We start from the raw sequence: 22389 nt of genomic DNA, 5'->3' as shown, positions 1-22389 counted from the left end.
TGGCTCACTTTCCCACACCGCACTACACAGGTATCTCTGCAGCTAATTCTGAATGTACATCTACATCGTTATCTCCTGGTGAACTGTGACCCTAAACACTTTGGAGGCCCAGATGAAAGTGCTTCCTCCACCCTCCAGTGCTAGGGGTGTAGTGGGTTCTGCAGCGCGGCAATTCACACAGGACATCCAATCAGAACCAGCCCCTTTGAAGCCCTTCTCAGCTGGGAGACCATGAATGATTCATAGCTTCTCTACACAGACTAAAGAGGAAGAGCAAAGCTAGTGTGTATTATTCAGGACTGCATCCTCAATAAGTCTCCATGTTCAGCAAATTGCTACAATGTTTTTTTGCTTAGTCCTTACTTCTAGACAACATCTCTTTTGTGCACAAGTTTTAACAAAGAAAGGGCGTCTGTTTAAGCAAACTTGTTGATTGGCTTACTTCTCCCCCTTTAATGAATGCTCGTGCCCTTCCCGATTGAATGAGTGCAAAGGAAACGTGCCTGGCAGGGACGAGGATTCCAAGGTTCCAACTTCATAATTAACTCAGAAAGAGTGAGTTTGGTGCCAGCTTCCCATTTTTTTCATGAGTAGGGTAGCGATATTAATTTTGTAGTGTACCCATGCACAGAAGCTGGCTTCGTAATGCCATGTGTAAAATTAAATGAAAAATTTTACCAATAGGAAAATACTTCTTTGCCAGCTTGGACTGCTGTGCTGTCTAGGAGACCAGGGCAATCCCCTCTCTCTCAGCAGCCACACTGAGAGATCATCACGGTAACGATTACTAAGCAACTTCCCCATCCCAGGATTCTGCAGACACAATAACTGAATATTACCCCCTGAAGAAACATCAGTTCTGGAAGCTTCATTATTAAGCAAGCAGGATTCTTCTTGTGTCATCGTTCACAGAGGGTTTATCTTCCAAGCTGAAATATAAGCACCAGGAGAAAACCGCAGAAATCCTGCCCGAAAGGGAGAGTGTCACTCAACATCCCGGAGGTTTTGTTCTAGAAATATCAGTTTTCCTTTTACTTGTGGCCAGATCCGTAGATGTGATACTGGTCTGCATACCTATAATCTTGATGTTCCTAAGCATCTTTTCGTAAGCCAGAATTAACAGATTTTTCTAAGCAACCTTCATTTTATGGCTTCCATATATGAAAGATTACTGCAGAAATAATACTTACCGAGAGCTTCTTTAAACAAATTTAACCAGGGTATCATTTGATAGTTAGAAGTCCTTTAGCCTAGCCTGGCAATTTGTCGAAAACATAAAGTAAGACAAAAATTAAGCAGTGTCCCAAAATGTATGAAAAATAAAAGTTAATAAAAGATGAGAAGCTGTATTATTAGACTCCCATATTACTCATTTTTTAGAGTGAACACAATACGCTTTCTCAAAAACATAGCCTTTAAAAATAAACATATGAAGGTTTCATCATCTAAGATCATCTTCCATCCCTTCCCCTCTACCCCCTCAGCCATGCGGGCTAGCCCAGGTTCCCATGTGGCTACCTGTTTTGCTTATTGCTGGGACTGATTGACAGTACAGTGACAAAATGCAAATGATATGCAAATAGAAACATTAGGGCAGTTCTTTGTAAATAGAATTGCTGGTTATACAGGTAAATGTGGTGCTTTCTAACAGTAATCCTTCACCTTTGTAAGTGCAGAACACTCAATTTCCACAAACTATTAATTGCTGAGGTTTTCAACTATTTTGAAAGCAAAAGTGCGCCACAAACAGACAAGTAGGTGTGAATCATAGGAGCAACTTCAATATATAGACTTTTTACCCATGATACTATTCATAAAAAATGTTCTTACATATCTTATTGCATCTATGTATTGCTTATCATGTGTATATGTTAATAGAGATATGTTTATTAAGATGGGCCTGTTAGTATGAGCTCTTATCTCTGTATATCTGATATAGAACCCTTTAATTTCAGTGATTGTATTTTTCAGTTCTAAATTTCGATTTGGTTCTTCCTTCTGTTCCTTTGTGAAGAATTTCTATTTTTCTGTTGGTATCAAGAAGGCTCATGATTGTTTGCTGTAGCATTTTTGTAATAGCTGCTTTAAAATCCTCATCAGATCATTCTAACATCTGCATCATCTCAGCACTGGTGTCTGTTTTTTCTTTGTTTTTTTTTTTTTTCTCTCATAAAAGTTGAGATTTTCTGGCTGTTCACATGTTACATAATTTGGGACTGGACCCTGGATGCTTTGAATATTATGCTATGAGACTTGGAGACTTAATTAAATCCCATGGACAGTGTTGACATTTTTGTTTTAGCTGGCAATTTTCCTGATGGGTTTCAGGCTGTGAGACTCAGTTCAGTCTTTGAGGTTTTGGGGTGTTATCATGTGGTCTGCATATGCAACCTCAGTCTGGGATGTAGGGATTGGGGTGGGTGTTTGTTCAGACCTCCATGTCTTTGACATGCTTTATGGAATCAGATTTTATTCTGACTAGATCTGATTATATTTCCTGAAATTCCTCCTTCCCCATGATCTCTCCTGTACTTTTCTTGTTTTCTAGGCTGAGGCTAATTCTGCTCTTTATTTCTGCAACTGTCTGTGTCTGTGGTCAAATGATAGGAAGATAATGAGAAAAAAAAATAAAGGACTCAGTCCAACTGCTTTAGTTTGCAAAGCTGCCACAGTGCAATATACTAAAAAATGGAATGGCTTTTTTAGAAGGGGAATTTATTAAGATGCAAGTTTACAGTTTTAAGGCTGTGAAAATGTCCAAACTAAGACATCTAGGGAAAGATAACTTGATCCAAGACAGGCAAATGGGTCCAGAATGCCTCTGTCGGCTGGAAAGGCACATGGCGGCACCTGTTAGCTTTCTCATCTCATTCATAGGGCTTCCCCAGGGATGCTTTCCTTCTGCATCACCAAAGATATTTAACTGCATGGGCTCTGTCAGCACTGTGGGCTCTGTTGGCTCTGAGCTTTTTTCCAAAATGGTTTCCCTCTTAAAGGAATGGGTGGAGACAAATCTCCACGGAAACCATTTCATCAAAAGTTACCACCCACAACTGGGTGGATCACATCTCCATGGAAACAATAAAAAGATCTCACCCAGCGATACTGAATGAGGATTAATGAGCTTGGCTTTTCTAGGGTCCACACAGATTCAAACCAGCATATCAACCCTCTGTAACCAATAGTTCCTCTGATTACAGAGAAAGGTTCCTCTTTCGAGTTTCGGCTCCTACAAACTCCCGTTGTTGCTCCTGCCTCTGCCCCACAAGCCTGCTTGGGGCTGGGACATGGGAGACTGAAGAAACAAAAGGGAAAAATAAATCTCTTTGTGTATGATGAATTTCCTTTCCAGCTCCTCAAGCCAGAACTGAGGGCATCTTTTGAAACTTTCTGTCTGTACTTCAGTGACTACTTCCGGGTTGGCAGAGGACTAAGAATAGAAAATGGGAATCTCATGCTGATTCAGTGTATTTTAATTATGGTCTTCTTCCCCAAATCACTGGCTACTATTTAGTTTCCAGGGTTCTACATAGATGCTCCATGCATTCTGTCTAGGTTTTATAGTTGCATTCAGTTGGATTCATGAGGTGGAGCATGCTTTCTCCATCTTACCAGAACCATAACTTCCTAGAAACACTTTAAATGTGAGTGTTTAAAATGGGAATGTGGTTTGCTTAGCATTGTTCATGGTAATGACAAGAAGTCTTAGAAAAGATTGCACTGTGATTGTGTGAGAGATGGGATCCTTTGCATGTAATCAAACAGGGATCGAGGCACTGTTTCTGCAAACTTAGACCAATTTGTGGCTATTGTAAGATAGCTGATGGAGAGAATTCTAGGTTGAAAGTAGCTGTGTTGGAAAGAATAAAATAAGGGAGATTATAACTGTAAATTGCATAGTATAATCATGTCTCTTTATCTTTTTCCTATTTCTTGACCTTAACAATTCATTAAATCCTCTGAAAGTCCCATTTCACTTTATCTTTGGGGAAAGGAAACAACAAAGACAGAAAGGTTCAATTCATTCCACAAGTATGTTTGGGGAAGTTTCTAGCAATGTCTGAGGAGTAGGGATAGATGGAGGGGAAAACTCTGATTTTCTGGAAATTATATTCTCAGGATAGTCTTTAAGAACTGAACTAAACACTGGGGACAGAAATATAAATAAAACATGGTTCTAGCACTCAAAAAAAAGTACATTCTAATGGGAAGTATAGACAGAGATGGATTATTTCAGAACATTTTAAGTACCAATATCATGATATGGCCCCTTTGAGGAAGAACCTTTAACCAAATCTATGCCGATTATTGAAAAGTCGGTTAAAACAAGATGGTAATATCACGAAAAAATAAAAACATACAGAAAGGCAAAGAAGAGAAAAGAAAAACAAGACCTGAGACATATTGTGATTTTTGTATAATAGCATGAGTTTGGGCAGAGACAGAAATCTAAGTTTCAATTCCAGCTCAGTCATTTACTAAGTGATCATGGTCAAAAGAGTTCTCATCTTTAAGCTTCAATATCCACATCTATAAGTAGGAAAAATATATTATCTACTTTGAGGATTGTGAGGATTGATCAAAGTAATCAATGTAAAGTGCTTAGCATAGCAATGAGCACCAAGTACTTGCTATATTCATGGGTCTTCTATTTCTTCTCTTTCTTCATATTATGACAATAATAATTATTGTTAGTACAACTGAAGTTTCTAGTGTGAGATGAGAAGAGGTTAGGGATAAGAATGAAAAGAGTGATAGGGATTAGGTCATTGATTTAGACCAATTTGTGGCTGTTGTAAGGCAGCTGATGGAAGGATATTTATGCTGTAGTTCATGGGTAGAAATTGAAAGACTTTAACAAAGAAGTAAACACGGTCCAACCTGTATTTTTCACAATGTTTTTTAGTTTAAAAGGGAAGAAATGGGTAAGCTGAAAGTAGGGGTAAAAACAGAAGAGAACTTTAATAGTTCAGATGATGATGAGCATATCAAAATGCTCATGGAAAAAGAAATAGAAAAGGGAAACTAATTTAAGAAGTATTTGTAAGTAGCATCAGTAATAATCTGTAATTGGGTGTTGGAAGGCTAGGGAGAAATGACAGAATGGGGCAATTCCCAGATTTCTTTCTGTTTTAGCTGAGTGGGTGGTTGGTCATATTATTAACTGAGAAAAGGAACATCCAAGGGGAAGCAGTTGATGCATAGGAGATCATGAGCTTACAATGAAAGCAGGAGTTTGAGGTCAGCATAAACACACACTACAAGGGTTTGTTATATGGCAAGTTTGGAGCTCATGAGAGAGGTGCGAACCAGATTACCACAGGGAGACCTATAGGGAGAGGGTGGTGGGCACAGAATAGAGCCTTCGGAACATGAATAATGAAGGAACAGAAAAAAGGGTACATTTCAAAATGGAGACAGATAAGGAGCACTTAGAGAGCAAGGAGCCTTGAAAATCTGAGAGGTAAAGAATATCATGATGTGATGGGCACAGCAGAAAAGACCAGTGGGATATGAATTGAAAAAACATCCATCACGTTAGTCAGCGTCGAGGTATCTGCCAAACTTGGCATGAACCACTTTGGGAGCGTGATGACGAAAGAAACAGGTTGCTGAGAAGTAAAAAGGGAAGTGAAGCCGTAGAATAGATTTTACGACCATTGCATATGTAAAAGCAAGTAGGAATTTCAGCTTTATGGGGTTCTCTCTTGCCAAGCATTTCACAAAACAAGCACAGAACAAACCTCTGTACTTCTCAAGTTATTTATGAGAATAGAGGAGAGTCCCTGCACTTTTGTATTAAGGACACTGATTCAGAAAATAATGCAAATGATTCATATGCTAATTTATTAGATTATAAACTTACCCAAAGAAAAATCTATTTCTGATTCTTTTGATAATTTTAACAGTACCCAGCACATTATCTTACAGAAAAGTAAGTGCTTATTAAATGAATATTGAATCAAACTATGTTAGCACTGCTAGTTACCAGTCCACCAAGAAATAAGGAGTTTCTTCAGTATATCAGCATGTTGCTTCCTTCACCCAGAAAATCTTACTATGAAACTAAATCAGCTGAGCTAAACCATGTGCTTAGTGCTACAGTTTATTTTAATTTCACACCAAGAGAATTATCTTTTCCTGAGCTACTAACAAACAGCTCATGGATCTGCTACTCTGAGTAGTGCTTCCTAGGACACTGTTGTCTAAAGTGGAGGTGCTGACCTCCTCCCACCTCCTGAGGGGGCAGGAAGGTGGCCCCACAAAATAGTCCACTGGGACATATGAAGGAATCATAAACATACTTTTAATTTACTTTTTTATCTTAAAACAATCAAGAAATAGAGCTTCATCAATATTTCATCTACCGATTTATAGAAGTACACATGTATAATTTATGAATTAATATATATTCAGGCACTATCTTATATTTTATTATTTTATTACATTAATAATCATGTATTGAGATGCCGCTATAAGCAAGGTACTGTTCTAGATGGATGTGGGGATAGTAAGATTAGAGACAGAGCTTTTCCTTAACGGATTTACAAACTAGTCAGGGAGACTATATATTACAAAACAAATTGCAAAATATGATATGAACAAAAGATAACTTTAGGGAAGCATTCAAGACAACAGCAGAATAATTGCTACCAGATAAGATTTTTCGCTTAAACACTGCAGATAATTTTGTACTGTTTCAGTTCAGAGGAAGATGTCTTTCCAGATGAGATGAATAGTAAAAAGGTAGACATTTTCCTTTGATTTGAAGGACAAGTAGGATTTAGACAGGTGGAAAGGAGAGCATTGTAAAGGAAGAAGAATTGGGAAATCCAAAGTTCAGATGCAGACAAGTAGTGGGAGCCTCGGGACCAAAGAGTAAACTATTGCGTTGAATTCAAGGTGTTCATGTGGATGAGAAATCAGCGAGGAGGCTTTAACTGAGAAAGATTAAGATTAAAAACATCAACCAGCCACAGGATTTAAGAGACACATGGAGGGAAGCATGCTGCCTAGAACAGGGCCTCCACCCTAGCACGGTACCTGCTGCATGATAGAGTGTCAATGTACAATTTTTAGATGAACAAATGAATGAATGGGTATGTTTTGGAGGCAAGTGTAATGATGTTAACAATTGTATTAGCAACATAGCCTAGAAGAAAAACATTGCTATTACAATTATTAAGTAAATTAATTGAGTTGGGCATGTAGTTGGGTGCAAACTGTCCAGATTTTAGATAAATCGATCCAAATTTGTGCATAGAGAGGTGTAAAAATAACAATTCTATTTCAAGGCTGGAATTGATGACGAGCTTAAGGACATTGGCATAGTAAAAAAAAAAGGACAATGATTTCAATGGATGCATAATGACTTTTGTTAGAGACGTTTTGACATTTGCTATGAGAAAAGTGTTTTGATTGGACAAGGAGCATGAGGCAAAATAAGATTTTTCTCTTTTGAACTGCTACCTCGTTTCTCTTCTTGATGCAAACCATGAAGAAAGAGTAAATACTGTTTCTGCCTGACTATATGACATTAGTTCTCTTTTCTCCCCAGAAAAATTTAAGAGCATATATTTATAGTCTGAAATAAAGCAAGAAATGAGAACCTATAAAATATTTTGGTGCCACAAAACAGTATTACATTGATGTACCAGGCTTTTTATTAGAACCGAAGCCATATTATGAGGGAAACATTATATTACATACAAATATCCGTGATCAAACCATGAGCATATTAAAATATCTTTTGGATTCCATACAGACTTGAATATTTTGTGAAGATTATAATTATACAACAGTAGTATAATTCTGAGATATGTCGAAAGCAGGAAACTCCAAATATAATAACATATCCCAATTGGGGCATTAGAGAAAATAAATGGCATTGCTATTGTTTTTGAAAATTATTATAAATTTACAAAGAAGATTTGAGGCTTTATTTTTCTAATACGATTCTCATAGAAACTGAATTTCGTGTCTTATCTCTTTAGATACCTAGATAAAGGTTTCTCTTGTTTCAGTCTGAGTTACTTCTTTATGAAGCCTATTTCTGGGCCCTAACTCAGAAGAGAATTAGATACCTAGGGAGGGAGTCTAGGAATTTACATAGCTGACAGGTTTGCTTCCTGTCATATGACAGGTTTACCTTACTCCTCTTAGCTACCCCTTATAAGGGTTGTGAAAATACTTAACATGTTCTGCATTAACTATTTGATGTTTTCTTTAAACAGTGGATGGGAAATAATTGCAAGTTATACCAGTACCAAAATATAATATTGTGTACACTACAATAATATTGATGAAAACTTTTTCATTTCTCTCTTGCACAAAGCAAATGTGGATAAATTATTACATATAGGAGTTCTCTTGGACAATGATGAGGAATGTGGCAGAATATCTACTCAGCCTCTTGGAGAGTTCCCCAATGCAAGTAACCATCACCAGAACCATTAAGCACACTTGCTGCTTTGCACTATTGGGTGTTAACAGAGACGGCTGGGTGGAAATGGGGAACTGCCTCTATATAAGCAAAGAGAAGTTCATAGTTTAGTAATGTTTGGGTGAATTAATGTTTTGAGAGTAAATGGCTGCTTTCTTTTAAAACCTGTTTTATAGTATTTCTACATCTGTCCCTATCTCAGGTATGAGACAAAAATTGTACCTGATTTTTTTTCCCAGTAGGAAAAAAAAGACTTAATGAAGAAGCCAATAACACATTGACTGTTCTATAATTTATCTGAAATGTATATTTCCCTATATATTCAATAAAAGCTCAGCTATATTTCTCACTTAAGCAGGGACTGTATTATTGCTATGTTTTACATCTTATTATGTGGCATAATATTAGAGAGTCATTGGCTGTTCTATTCTTTAGAATATGAAGATTTTATAAGTTATAGCTAGGCCATATTTACATGATCAAAATGATCAAGAATTAAAATGTTTTAAATAATATTTGAAATAAAATAAAATATTAAAATTAATATGTTTTATAAATTAATATTCTTTCCAACCTCCAGGGTTGTAGAATTGAAATAAATCAATTGAAGTCTCAAAGAATGGAAAGGGAAAATAGTTAGAAATAATTCATCCACTGGGAAAGCTATTATTTAAGTCCTAAACACATGGCCTCTCAAATTGATGATTCTGATCAATTCAAGCTAATCAGCACATTCTTGACCTTGACAAAGTTCTTATACTTTTTCCTCCATGCAAACCATTACTCATCTGGATTTTCAGTGCCTTCCATTATATACTGGGTGGGATACGAACATTAAAAACCCATGCAAGAAAATGTATAGGAAAAAACACTTGGCACACACTGGAAACATTCCTGGAGGCTCAGGAGATTGTACGTTTGTCTAAATTTTGAGCAATTTCCAGACTATTTGAAAGTCTTGGTAGACAATCAATAAATAACAAAGACAGTCCACAGTTTGCTTTATTTATCCACATACAAGATCCAAGAGAATTTTCAAGCTTATTTTTGTGTATCACATCCAAGACATCTCTATCTCTATTTGTACTAAATGCTGGGAGACGACTTGTTCATTTTAAAATTAAGAACCAGCTTACAGAACTTTCTGCTTGATATTTTGAGAACATTCACAGTTTTGACAGCTGATCAAATGGTATCTAAGTTAGTATTTAATACTTAGACTTTAAGAATTCTGCTGTCTGAATAAGTAGATTTTTCCCTGTTGCCTTAATTTTAAATTGGTTTATGAAACTTACTGTGCAAACACAGGTTTTACAATGATTATACGGATACTTTATTTACATATGCCTATGGTTAGGCTAAGATAGCCATTGTTGGTGGTTCTAAGCGTATTGTTTGTTTTATTAAAAAAAAGGAACCAGCTTACACTGATATATGAGTAATCTGTTTGTAAGTCTTCTGATCACTCATCACAGATCATAATGAAGAAAGTTTCCTAAATGATGTTACACAGATTTGTTATTAGAATCACTGAGATGTGGGCAACCCCTCGACAATTTTATGAGGCCTATTCAGAAATTGGAATCTTACTTCTCATCATAGCCTATTTGCTGTTTTGTAATGGATAGTGGCTAATTAAACTTGCGGTGACCTTGTTATTCTAGTTACAAATACTATGGTGTCTGGAGTCACTTACCAAGTTGTCAGTGATAGATGGAGGTGCTTCTTAATAATTAGGTGGTAAACAATATTAACTGACAGTAATCCACACCAGCATTGCTAAGGTATTTTATAGTCACATGGCAAATAACTCATTACTGTCGTCTTTGTAAAATGATGCTAACACCCTGGATAAATCATTTTTGTCATCGGTACAAGATATACTAGAAGATCATCACATTTCAAGCCAACCAAAGTATATATTCTTTTATCAGATTTGTCCTATGCACAGAACAGAGTGCATTTTGTAAGCTGTTATGGTTTGTAGTACCAACTGGCACTTTTCCAGCGTGGCAAGGCAGATGGCGAACATTTTTAGTATACTGGCTTGATTATCATAGCTGACATGAGGTACACAGCCACAACACATTGAAGAGAATTCTAATGGGCTAGAAATGATATCAGAAAAATGAAAAATAAATGTACTGGTTTAGAACAAATATTTTCCCTTTGCATCTTATCTAGCTATTTTAATCACCCATACTTTGGCTCCCAGGTCTTATTAGTGGGTATAATTTCTTAATATTCCTCTCATTTCTAAAAAGTTTTGGTAGACACAGACTTTTTCCTGCGTTTTGTGGATTGAAATAGTAGTATAGCATGGTTAGATGGCAAGCTGGACAAAATTAAATAATCAATGCAGAGAAAACAATCCAGGCCTTTAGATTTCAAGTTCAAAGGCACTGTTGATGAGAAAGAGTATGTGATGGATGTCCAACTGTGACTTCAATAATAAAGTTATATCCATGTCCTTAAGCTGATTCTGAAATCTGATCTTCATGCAGTATAGAAGTAAGGAGCTGCTATTATGTGCAGACTCTCAACCCCTATGCTAGAAATAGAAAGTACTAGCAAGGTCCCCAACTCCATTTTCAGATGAAGAAATTGAGAGGCAATAACTTTTTGCTGGCCTGAGGCATGCAAGTAGTTGATGGCAGAACTTAAAATCTTGTGGAAAGGACTGAAATATAAATGCCTTCAGTGGCCAGGGAAGTAAGTACCTGAATGAACACCAGAGGAGCCACCAGACAGAAAAACCTGCTCTGACTCAATGCAGTCAAACATGGACTGCAGCCCATCTGCTTAAAACGTTAACTAGAGCTTAGTTTTTCTGACTACCTGTCTACGGTTGTATCTACTTTTTAAAGAAATCAATATCACATGAGTTGTTTTAGCCTTTAAAGGATTTTTATCAATGTGTCTACTCCCTAAATAGTAAAAGAATAATGTGTTATCTTCTTGTGCACTGCAGACGAGAACAAGGTTTGTTCCCAAAGTAAATTTGGAAGGAGCTAGAGAAATGGCTTTGTTCAAAGGACAAGATACTTTTTACCTTATTTTCTTTTTAAATAGACAAATTTACCGAATTCTGTCACTTTTACTTCTGATAGAGTTCTTAAAACTCTCCCCACTCTCTCATTGTCTTTCAAAGCTGGTCCCCCACATTCTCTGCCTTGTGTCAGGTTCCATCATTTCTCATCCGGCTATTGCATTTCCTGACTGGTTTCTCTTGGAGTTAGAAATTATATTCTCCTTTGAATTGCCAGAATCTAGCACAGGGCCTGCCACATGGTAAGTACTCAATAAAACGTTGGTTGAATAAAATTGAGAACTAGCCAGATGCCAAACTGAAGATGAAAATCTCTATTGGTATTTGTATATGCAGACCTCAGGATTCAGAAGCCTGATTCTCATGGACAGGACACTTACTCACTGGCCCAGTGAAATAACAAAGGAGATGTCCATTCCATTACTAGCTTTGCCTGCCATGGGTACCTAGGCACCATGCTTACTGGGATTTAAAAATCTACATCTAGCTATGAAAAAAATCATTACACATATTGGGGAAAACTTGATAGTAACAATGAAATTGTAATTTAAAATTGATTTTATAGAGCTGTGTGCTGTTTGGGCATGGATATAAATGTCAAGGCCTGAGTCTCTGTTGTTTGAGACCAGCTGTTCATTTGGGGTCAAATGTCTCTGGGGTCATAAGGGAGAACTATCTCTTAGTACCCTATTTCCACATCATAATCTGAAGGTTCAAATGCTGCTTTCTTCATTCATCCAGTTAAGTCTTCTTACTAGACTTAGAATTAATTGAGATGGAAAGAGAAACTTAAAGAGATTTTTCACATGTTAGGTTCTTCAGGAAATAAAACAGTAATATCTTAAAGTCCCACACTGTAAAAGTTTCTGGAAATCGGTCTTTGAACCCAAGAAGTAAGTTACAAAATAGAAATTATATCATTTCCAAAAATTTATCAGAGCAGTTTATCTTGTTTACAACATCTGTATTTTTCCCCAAAGGTTCTTTTCTTATACATTCAAAGAAAAAAAAAAAAAAACCAAAACAGTGTGAAACTCTCCAAAAGATAGGACAAGCACTTTAAACTTTAGGATTATTTTGGTAAATATTTTGTAATATGACAATATGTTTTAGAGGTTGCAGGATGACCGGGACTAAGTGTCAATCAATTTTGCACTCCTGGGATTATTATAGCTCTTGATTCATACCTGGTTTTGCAAATATATGTCAAGAACAAAGGAACATTTGAATGAAGAAATGAAGTTAACCTATTGTGGTAGGCAACTGCCAGGCTACTGCAGTGAGATTTTGAACAGGCTAAATGAAACATTAAAACATCAAGTACCCAGGGAACTAGATTATGTAACTAAGGTATAGCAAGATATCTTGCTTACAGTAAAAGAGTGGATCCCTAACAGCTGATATATGCCCTTCTCCTTTTGTCCTCAGCTTAATGTGACATAACAAGGTAGTGTGCCCATACAGAGATCTGGACTTCCCTGTTCTGGTGATTATTCTTCCTGTATGGTGCTGTGACCACTCACTTCAGACACAAAGAACAAAAGCTGCCCTGGGGAGCTCGTCTCTTCTCTCCTGCACAAATCCTTGATCCTTAGAGCATCCTTGGCAATGCTTGTTTGCTAATTTGATATAAATTATTAGTAATGTAACCTTAATCCAGTTTGGATTGTCATTCTTGCCCGGTCTCAAACCCACACCAGCCTCTGCAGAGTGGCCAAACTTGACCATCAAGAGGGAAGGAAGTCTGCAAAGGCAAAGAGTAAACATGCGTAAAATATAACTTCAATCTAACTTGAAATTTTATCAACATTCCAATTGCAATAAATTGCCAAAATATTCCTGAACTGAATCAAACAACAAGCTATCAGGAGAGGGCTGGGGCACAGAACACATCTTTATGTATTTGTTTCTAGAAAGTTCTAGGATTTCTCATTTTCTTTAATTTCCTTGGTACTCTGCAAATCATGGTTGTGTGGATTTGCTAGAGTATATTTACTAACTAGCATATAATCTTTTCTTTAATATCCTCTGTTTTGACTGAAAGAAAGCTTAACTTTTTCTATTGAAGTGTAACTTATACAAAAAGAAATGCAGAAGTCAAATCAATGAATTGTCACAAAATGAGCACAAAATGACACCACCCAGGTCAAGAAACAGACGATTCCCAGTGTGCTGAAATCCCCCCTTGGTCCCCTATTCTCTCGTTCCAACATCTATTCCCCAAAGTTAGTTGCTACACTGACTTCTAAAACCATGCATGGTTTTTGCATATTTTAATTTTCTATAAATGGAATTTTATATATTCCATTTTGCTCCTTACCCTTTTGCTCCTTTGGCTCAATTTCATATTTGGGAGATTAATCCAAGACATCACATTTAACTGTAGGTTTTTTTCTTCCATTTTCACTTTCATATAGTATTTCATAAATTGCCACCATTTCTCTAATCTGCTGTACGAGCCTAGTGACGAAATTGCTGGGCCATAGGGTATGTGGATACTTCATTAGACGTGCCAATTTTCCAAAGTGGTATTTTCCATTATATGGCAAATTCACATTATCTACATCTTCACCAACATTAGAAATTGTCAGATTTTCAAATTTCATCTATTTTAATGGGTGTGTAAACATCTTTTATAGGTTTACTGGCCAGGTGTACTAAGAGATCGTCTTTTCTGAGACTTCTGTTTAGGTTTCTTGGTTTCTATTTGGGTTCTCTCTCTTTGTCCTATTGGCCTGTAAATATTTTTATATATACTTTTTTTTTACATAAACCTTCATCATTTGTATGTGTTGCATATATTTTAATCCCTTTATCATGTAAAGGCTTACCTTTACATGATGAATAAAAGTTTATAAATTTAATGCAACCAATTTCATAAATATTTTCCTTTTATGTTTCTGTCTTTCATAGTTGGATCTATTATCTATCTGGAAAGTTTTTTTGACAATAGTGTGAGAAAGGAGTTATTTTTATTTGTTTTTGCCTTTTTTTTTATATTACTATATGGCTATCTAGTTGACCCACCATTTCTTTAAAAGGTCATCTTTTCCTTAGTGCTCTATAGAGAAAAGTTTTTCATAAATTAAGTGTCTGTTTAAGCATGACAGCTGAAATATTTACCATGTTTTTTTTTTTAAAGCAAAGAAAATTACATATTATCTCTGATGAATTGATTATAAGACTCTGCGACACCACACCAGGAAAGATTCTTAGTCATATGTGGGCTCAGTGAAAGAGCCCAGTGATGGATTATCAAGGTCTGCCATTGCCTCAGGAAAAATAAAGGAAGAAACGATATCTATTTCACATCTTTGAACTAAACAGTAACAAAAGAAAAATAAAATAACATGAAGGAATAAGGATAAGCTATATTTTGCAAGCTATTTTTATTCTTTATTTTTATTCTTTCTTAATTCCCAGCTTCCCCACTGTAATATAGGTCATATTTAAATATAAGAAGAATTCTCAAAGACCTCAAGACTATTTGCCTTCTAGATCCAAGAGCATGAAGTCCATGAGAGAGAGTGTAAATTTTTTTCTTTGACCCATCTAAGATCCAACTTGCCTTAGGCAAACAACCTCTAAACTCTAAAACTCACCTGTTTGGTTGAGGTGTTATGGAGAGGCTGGGGGGAGCTGCTTGAAGGTGTGGAGCTGTGCTCCAGTGGCCATCTTTCTTGGAGATAATTGTGTAATGATGGAGCTTTCACAATGTGACTGTGTGGTTGTGGAAACCTTGTGTCTCATGCTCCTTTTGTCTACCTTATCGACAGACGGGTGGAACATATGGATTACAAATAAGTGAATGGTGGGGGAAACAAATGTTGAAACGGATTTGGTGGATTGAAATGGATCAATGAGGGTGAGGGGTAAGGGGTATGGTATGTATGGTTTTTTTTTCTGTTTTCTCTTTGTTTCTTTTTCTGAATTGATGCAAATGTTCTGAGAGATGATCATGATGATGAATATACAGCTATGTGATGATTTTGTGAGTTATTGATTGTATAACAGGAATGGAGTGATCATATCATAGGAATGCTTGTGTTTGTATGTGGTTATGTTTCATAAAAAAAGATTATGGTGGAGAAAACACAACTATGTCATGATATTGTGAGCCATTGATTGTATACCATGTATGGACTCTGTGTTTATAGATTTCTCAATAAAAATATATTTTTTAAAAAAATGGCCTGAATTGACTCTACCTCCTGGAATTTGATCCCTGGTACAATACCCTCTCCTTGAGTGTTAGATGGATCTTTTGACTCACTTCATATAACCAGTGTATGTGAGAACTGATGGGATGCCACTTCCAAGATTAGGTTATACAAGACTCTGATTCCTATCCTTGGGGCTCTCGCTCTCTCTTAATCACTTTAGGGGAAGTCAGCTGACTATGGAAAGTTCCTTTGGGTGAGCTTAGAAAAGCAACTTCATAGGCCTGCCAACAGCCATTGAGTGACCTTGCAAGCAGATGTTCTTCAAGTCAAGCCTTGAAATGACTGCAGCCCCAGCAAATATCTTCACCACAGTCTGCTCCAAGACACCAGTGAAACTGTGCGATAATAAATGTTAGTTGCTTTAAGCTACTAAATTTGTGGATAACTTGTTATATAGAATGGAGAACTGATACATCTTCTTGGTTATGGTTGATGTTTCAAAGACTTGTCTGTAAAAACTACCACCTTCCCCTACAGAGCGATGGTCTGTTGTTTTATTTACATCTCATTACCACTTCTGCCTTTAGTCAAGCTTTTCTCCCACCTAAAATGTTCTTATCCTTCCTCCCCATCTATCCAAATACTACTCAACCTTCAGCTCCTCAATCTTACATAATAACTTATGGTTATTACCAAACCAATACTGTTAATTCATCTTTAGAATTCTACAATATATATTCTACATGGTACATTTTAGCAGCTAAAATGCCTTGTGTTATTTTGTCAGCTTCATCCCTTTTAGTCTTATCTTCATAACTAACCTATGAACCTCTAAAGAGCTATTTGAACTTAGCTATTTTATGATATTTTCAGAATAATTTAGATTTGTGTTGAGTGTATCAACATTAAATAAAGCTTTATTTGTTGATTATCTTAGTCCAAGATAATCCTTAAGTTTTTGTCTCCTAGAAAACTTTTGAAAACTTTTCCATTTTATTTCACCATCCTCTGACCTTGTTTTTTTCTGGTAAATAGGATTAAAATGTGAACATTATTCACAGTAATTTTTTATTAGATAAGGAAATAATTGAAAAAATGTATTTTATGTAATATATGCATACAATCAACAATATTCCAGTATCATAAAAAAAGATATGTGTGTGTGTGTATGTATGTGAACCTATACACCATGTCCATTTGATCAGGGTGAGGTTAGAAGTGGGTTGGAGGAGAGAGACAAACCAGGCTTCATTAAGTACGATCCAATTAGAAAGAGAAGTCAAGATAGTTATTTAGACATAATTTACCAATAGCATAGCTACAGTGAGAAGTTTAGTTTAATGATTTATAAAATGCTATTTTTCTTTCTAATTTCCCATGGGTCATATAGATATTTTAGCCAAGGTTGAAGCAAGTAATGGACATTTCAATACAGTATGTGTTTTTCCTGGTTTCATGACTTTGTATTATACTTATAAGGGCCAATTTGAGCCCACTTATGCATATCCATAGCTTTCTCCTTTATAAGTAACACTCAATTCTATGAAGAGTTTTGCTATCTATATAGATTTCCAATTAGAGTATTTCTCAATTATTAGAAATATATACCTAATGACTACTGACCAATCTTGCCTCGCACACATCTAAAGATGCAGATTATAAGATCATTCGGGGGAATGAATTAAGGGGAAAATATAACACGAGGTGTTCTTCAGGGGTCAGTTCTCAGTTCAGGGCTATTTAACATTTTTCCAATGACTAGGATGATGGAACATCAAGTATGCTTGTTAAGTCTGATGATGACATCAGGTGGAAGAAAGAGCTGATATCCTGGAAAATAGAATTAGAATTAAAAATGATAAGTGTGAACAGTGGTTAAAATGGAAAGAGTGAGACTGAATGCAGATGCATTTTTCTTACATATGTATATAGGATATGGAATGTACAGATAAAATAACAAAGTGTAAAGGATATGCAAACCAATAAGAAAACATTATTGCACAAGGTCAGAGGAAATAAATCTGATAGACTACTTTTTCAGTTTGAAAGTCATCTGCCTTAAAAAAGAAAAGGCAAAATTACAACTACAACAGCAGCAATAACAACTAAAGGTTCTTAAGAACAAGTGTGAGCTGTCTGTATGGCATCTATTCTGTAGCCATAATGTTAAATCATCATATCTACTTACCAGAAAGGTAATGGTGTCCTTTCTCTTTGTCTTAGTATTTCAATAGGTAAATTGTCTATGTAATATGATAACTTAAATGGCAAATTTAATAAAATGACAGTATTTGCATAAATTTTTAAAACTTACATGTATATATATTTTTTACACAACTGGGCTAACATATGTAAATTTTGACCTTTCAAAACATTCCTCTGTAAATTTTTATTCATGTATGTTTTGTCTCATCAATTAGATTGCACAATTATGGGGTACAAGGATTGGATCTTTCAGGCTTTAAAAAGTAGTCCAAAGTAAGAATCATATTTTTTCAGGCATTTATTGGTTTACTGAAGTTTAAAATAATAAAATTTTTAATTTATATTTTTTATTAGTTTACTTTAAAATAATACCTGTACTGCCATAACATACCAAACATCAAGCAAATGGTAACTGGCTATCTCTTTTATTAACTCAGTGGTTCCTTTGTCTTAGCATTTTGGGAGCTATAAAGTAGAAGTTTGCTGTATTTGCTTTCCACCTGCATCTTGAATTCACATTGACTATGCCAAAAGTTCTTCTCAAAGTGTGTCCCTGGGTCCCCTGGGCTCATCAAGGCCTTTTCTGGGGTACATGAAATCAAAACTATTTTCATAATAATACTGAGATTTTATTTGTCTTTTCTCTCCCGCTGTCTCCTACGTGCATTGTGAAGTTTTCCAGAGGCTGCATGACATGTGTTATTGCAAGAGATTGAATGCAGAAGCAGATATGAAAACCCAATTGTATTTAATTGATCTAATCAGTCATTAAAAAGATTTGCTAAAGATTCTCACTGATATTTTTTGCTTTGGAAACTGCAATTATTTTTCATAAAAAGTACATTAACACATAATAGGTTCATTGTTTTTCTTTTTAAATGATGAACTAAGAAATAATTTTTAAATTTCTCATTTTAACTGACAATAGAGTAAGTATTAGTAAATATAATCCACATAAAGAAAAGCTCTTTAGGGTCCTCAATAATGCGTCAGCGTGAAAAGGAGAACTAAGAGCAAAAAAGTTGGAGAACTGTTTAAGTGATCGCACAGCTTCTAGTTCATTATGGAGCTTCAGTTCCAAGAAAGCATTTATGACTATCTTCTGGGTTGCCATGAAGGCTTGGGAAGAACAGAGCTCAGCATTGACCGAACATGGGAATCATTTGGAAAGTGGTAAAACAACACTCTGATGTTTGGATTCTTTTGTTTGCTTCTGCTTAGGTGTCAAGATTTTTTAAATCCCCATGTTTGATCTAATATGTAAGTAAGGCTGAGATGCTCTGAATAGAATCCTTTGGTGCTCTATGCAAGCCTAAATGGGAAAGAACCCAAACTAGCCTGAGCCTTTGCCTATACCATCACCCCTGAACACCACTTGGGCGGTCCTAAGATGGTATGTGGTCGTATTTTTGTTCACACTCCGTGCGAATTTCAAGCTATTTCTGATTGTCTGCATTTTTTCTTATGACTCATAGAACAGAACTTAAGTTATTACAATCATTAAACTAGTTAAAGATTAAATTACAATAATAAAGTTAAATATTTAGTTCCCATTTTTCACCACAAAAGCATAAAGAATGATCTGATGTCTTGTAAAAATGTAAATAACCTATATTTTTCAGTGTTCGAGCAAATCTTAAAAAATCAGACTAAAATTACATTCCTGAAAGAGCATGTTATTTTAATTATGAATCAGACAACTGGGTGTATTTCACTTCCCATTTGACATTTGGTGATTAAGGGGGTTCAGATATATTTCCTGAACTGGCCAATTCCATAAAGTCATAGGATGACACCTTCACATTTTGTTAAGAAATTTAAGTTTGGGCTCCAATAACTCAACTCCACTTACTTTGATCTCAGCCCTTTTTTAACATAAATTACTCATATTGAATTTAGTCACTACCTGTGATCTCTTAATCCTCCCCTTCACATTGACTAAATATGAGTCATACAGTACATATAGTACATTAGTCAGTATAGTACTGTACTTAATTTATTCTAATTTTACAGTCTTTTGTACTTGAATAAATCATATTTAAAACAATCAGCACAAACTTGGGATTTTAAGCACTATTTCATATCTATATCAAAATGATTATTGGATAACTAAGACATTTTTCAAAATATCTTTTTACCAAAAATTTCGTGTTTTGATATGTAGACTTTGGCCCATTTATGCGAACCTACGCAGGCACTGCTTAAATGTCAATAACGTAAGCGCATTGTGGTGTGTAGTTTTCTGAGGAAGTGTGATATCTCTTGTGAGATAGTATGTATAAATCAAAAGATATTGGTCTATAAACTGTTTTCCATTTGTAATTGAAAAGAAAAATTTTAATTGTCTTAACTTTATGATATTCATGCTCATTTCTAAGTTTTTCTGCATTATAGAGTGATTTCTGATGACTTTTGCTGTCCCTCAAGTTCCAGTTACTACACAAGAGGCATCTTTTACTAAAAGATTGCTAAAATATTAAATTGCCTGCTAAAAGACTTTAAAGTGAGCGAATTTGTTTATGATGAAAATAAAAGAAAACTTTCCTAATATGCAGCAAATTAACCCTTCTAAAGTATTAATGAATAATACACTGAAGAGAAATATGTTTACCACGCCCATATGCTTATAAATACATTTGTATTAGATATAATTTTTGTAAAATTTATATTTTATATCAACTTCTAGGCAATTAGTGAGGAAAGCAAAGATCTTACTTTGTGATTAAAACATGATACTATCTCAAAACAAATCTTGATTTTAGTATAGTGTTTTCTTTCCCTCTTTTCCTCTTGATTACTAATTTCTTTTTTTCTATATTATGCAATAAAAGATTTTGTATTTCTTAAAACAAAATGAACTCCTTCAGTCTTTCTTATGCTGATTTAATTTACTGTTTATGAACTGGAACATAATTTTTCTGTCCTTTAGTAAATAGGCATCAAACATTAATTACCAAAAAGTGAAAAGTCTAAATTGTTAGGCGTATGATTATATTGGTATACAGAAACCTTTGTTTTATAGTAACATTTCTTGGTATTGATATAAAAGTACTCACTAGCACATAATTCTGTGGCAAGATGAATGAATGAAATCATGTAGTGATAATCAGATAATGCTCTAAGAATCAATTCACAAGAAACATTCATTCATCAAGTAAGGAATTTATTAATTGTGTGCTAATGAGAGTTAGATTCTATTTTTGTTGGTATGCTTTCATGAGAATATGTTTTTTTTCCTGTTTATTTTGTTCTCTATCTTGCACAATGGTTTTAAACATTATAATCAAAGGGCAAAGTCAAACTTATATGTCTTCGCTTTTTACTAGCTTGCATTTACAAATCCATTTTGGGGGTTTCTGCAGTTTCGTTTGGCCTTATGTTTAGATATCCCCAACTATATCCCTTTTTATTTTCTTAAGTCAGAGAGAATATGTTACATTCCTCATGGTTGCTCTTTTCTTACAGAATTCCCCTGACTCGGCACTGACAGATCTTGCTATTCAAGAGGGAGTCGGCTCGCAGGATTAAAGGCACGAACCTCAATTAGACGCTCTGATTTCTTCAGATGTTTTTTCTAATCTTTTAATATGGGATTATAGGCAGCTAGAACCTATGTTGCTGTTATAAAAATAGTGAATGCTCTTTGTTCTAAATCATAAGCGCTCGACATTTTAGAAATGTCTATTTTTCTTAATTTGAATTAATTCTGGTCTAGATGAGGATAATGAACTTTGGTCAGCTCTTTGCGATTCTGAGTACAAAATAGCTTGATGAGCACTGTGAAGTGCACATTCCCTCCTCTGTATCTGCTGGAAAACTCCCTCAGAGACTGATTAGCCCACACTTGTCACAAATAGGGAGGATAATTATGAGGCTTAACAGTCGATGTGGTGGATCTTTTGAGAGGCAATGGGTAGATCTAAGCCTGCCTTTGGATCAACCCTAATTCTTATTATTACACATATCTTGTGAACCTTTTTCCCTTTTTTTTAGCACGTCCCCAGAGACGAAACATTTTCTCTTCCCAGAGGATGACATCACATTTCTTTTCCAGAAGAAAAAATTGTCCAAATTAGATTACCTTTAATTAGTCTAATCTTATGAGCCATTCCATAAAGTTTATTGCACCTGTGCTGGCACCATATTACAAGATTCTTATTGAATGAACTAATCTTTAGCCATGGAAATGATGCTTATAAACAATGCTGCTGATTCCTTTATTACAATAAAGATTTCCTTCTCTAAAGCTTCAGGTTTCAATAGCTGTTTTATGGTTCTCAGTAATATCAGATGGCTGTTTTTTAATGAGAATGCTCACTTATTCTAAATTTCACTTGTTACTAAGTTATTCTACTGCAAAATGCCTTCACAGTGACAAAAGACAAATAATTAAAATTTCAGCAAATTGCATTTTCACAAAAGTTATTTGGAATAATATTATTTATCATTTTAATGTAAGGCTCATCCCATCCAAAACAACTTCAGTTTTAGCCTTGCCATTTGGTGAGAAGATAGCTTGAAGGTCATCT

The 22389-nt window shown here is 35.3% G+C and overlaps 1 long non-coding RNA gene across 2 annotated transcripts in view; it reads left to right on the top strand.

Moving 5' to 3' along the window:
- Positions 1-22063, top strand: part of LOC143679412 (uncharacterized) — a 94458-nt gene extending 72395 nt beyond the window's left edge. For both annotated transcript variants that reach the window (XR_013173725.1, XR_013173724.1), the window contains one exon: positions 21326-22063. This is a non-coding gene — a long non-coding RNA (uncharacterized LOC143679412). The remainder of the gene's footprint in view (positions 1-21325) is intronic.
- Positions 22064-22389: the final 326 nt, after the last annotated feature.

The sequence above is a fragment of the Tamandua tetradactyla genome, chromosome 4 (genome assembly GCF_023851605.1).
Source record: "Tamandua tetradactyla isolate mTamTet1 chromosome 4, mTamTet1.pri, whole genome shotgun sequence".
In the NCBI taxonomy this organism is placed as follows: Eukaryota; Metazoa; Chordata; class Mammalia; order Pilosa; family Myrmecophagidae; genus Tamandua; species Tamandua tetradactyla.
This window is presented reverse-complemented; position numbering and strand designations above follow the sequence as displayed.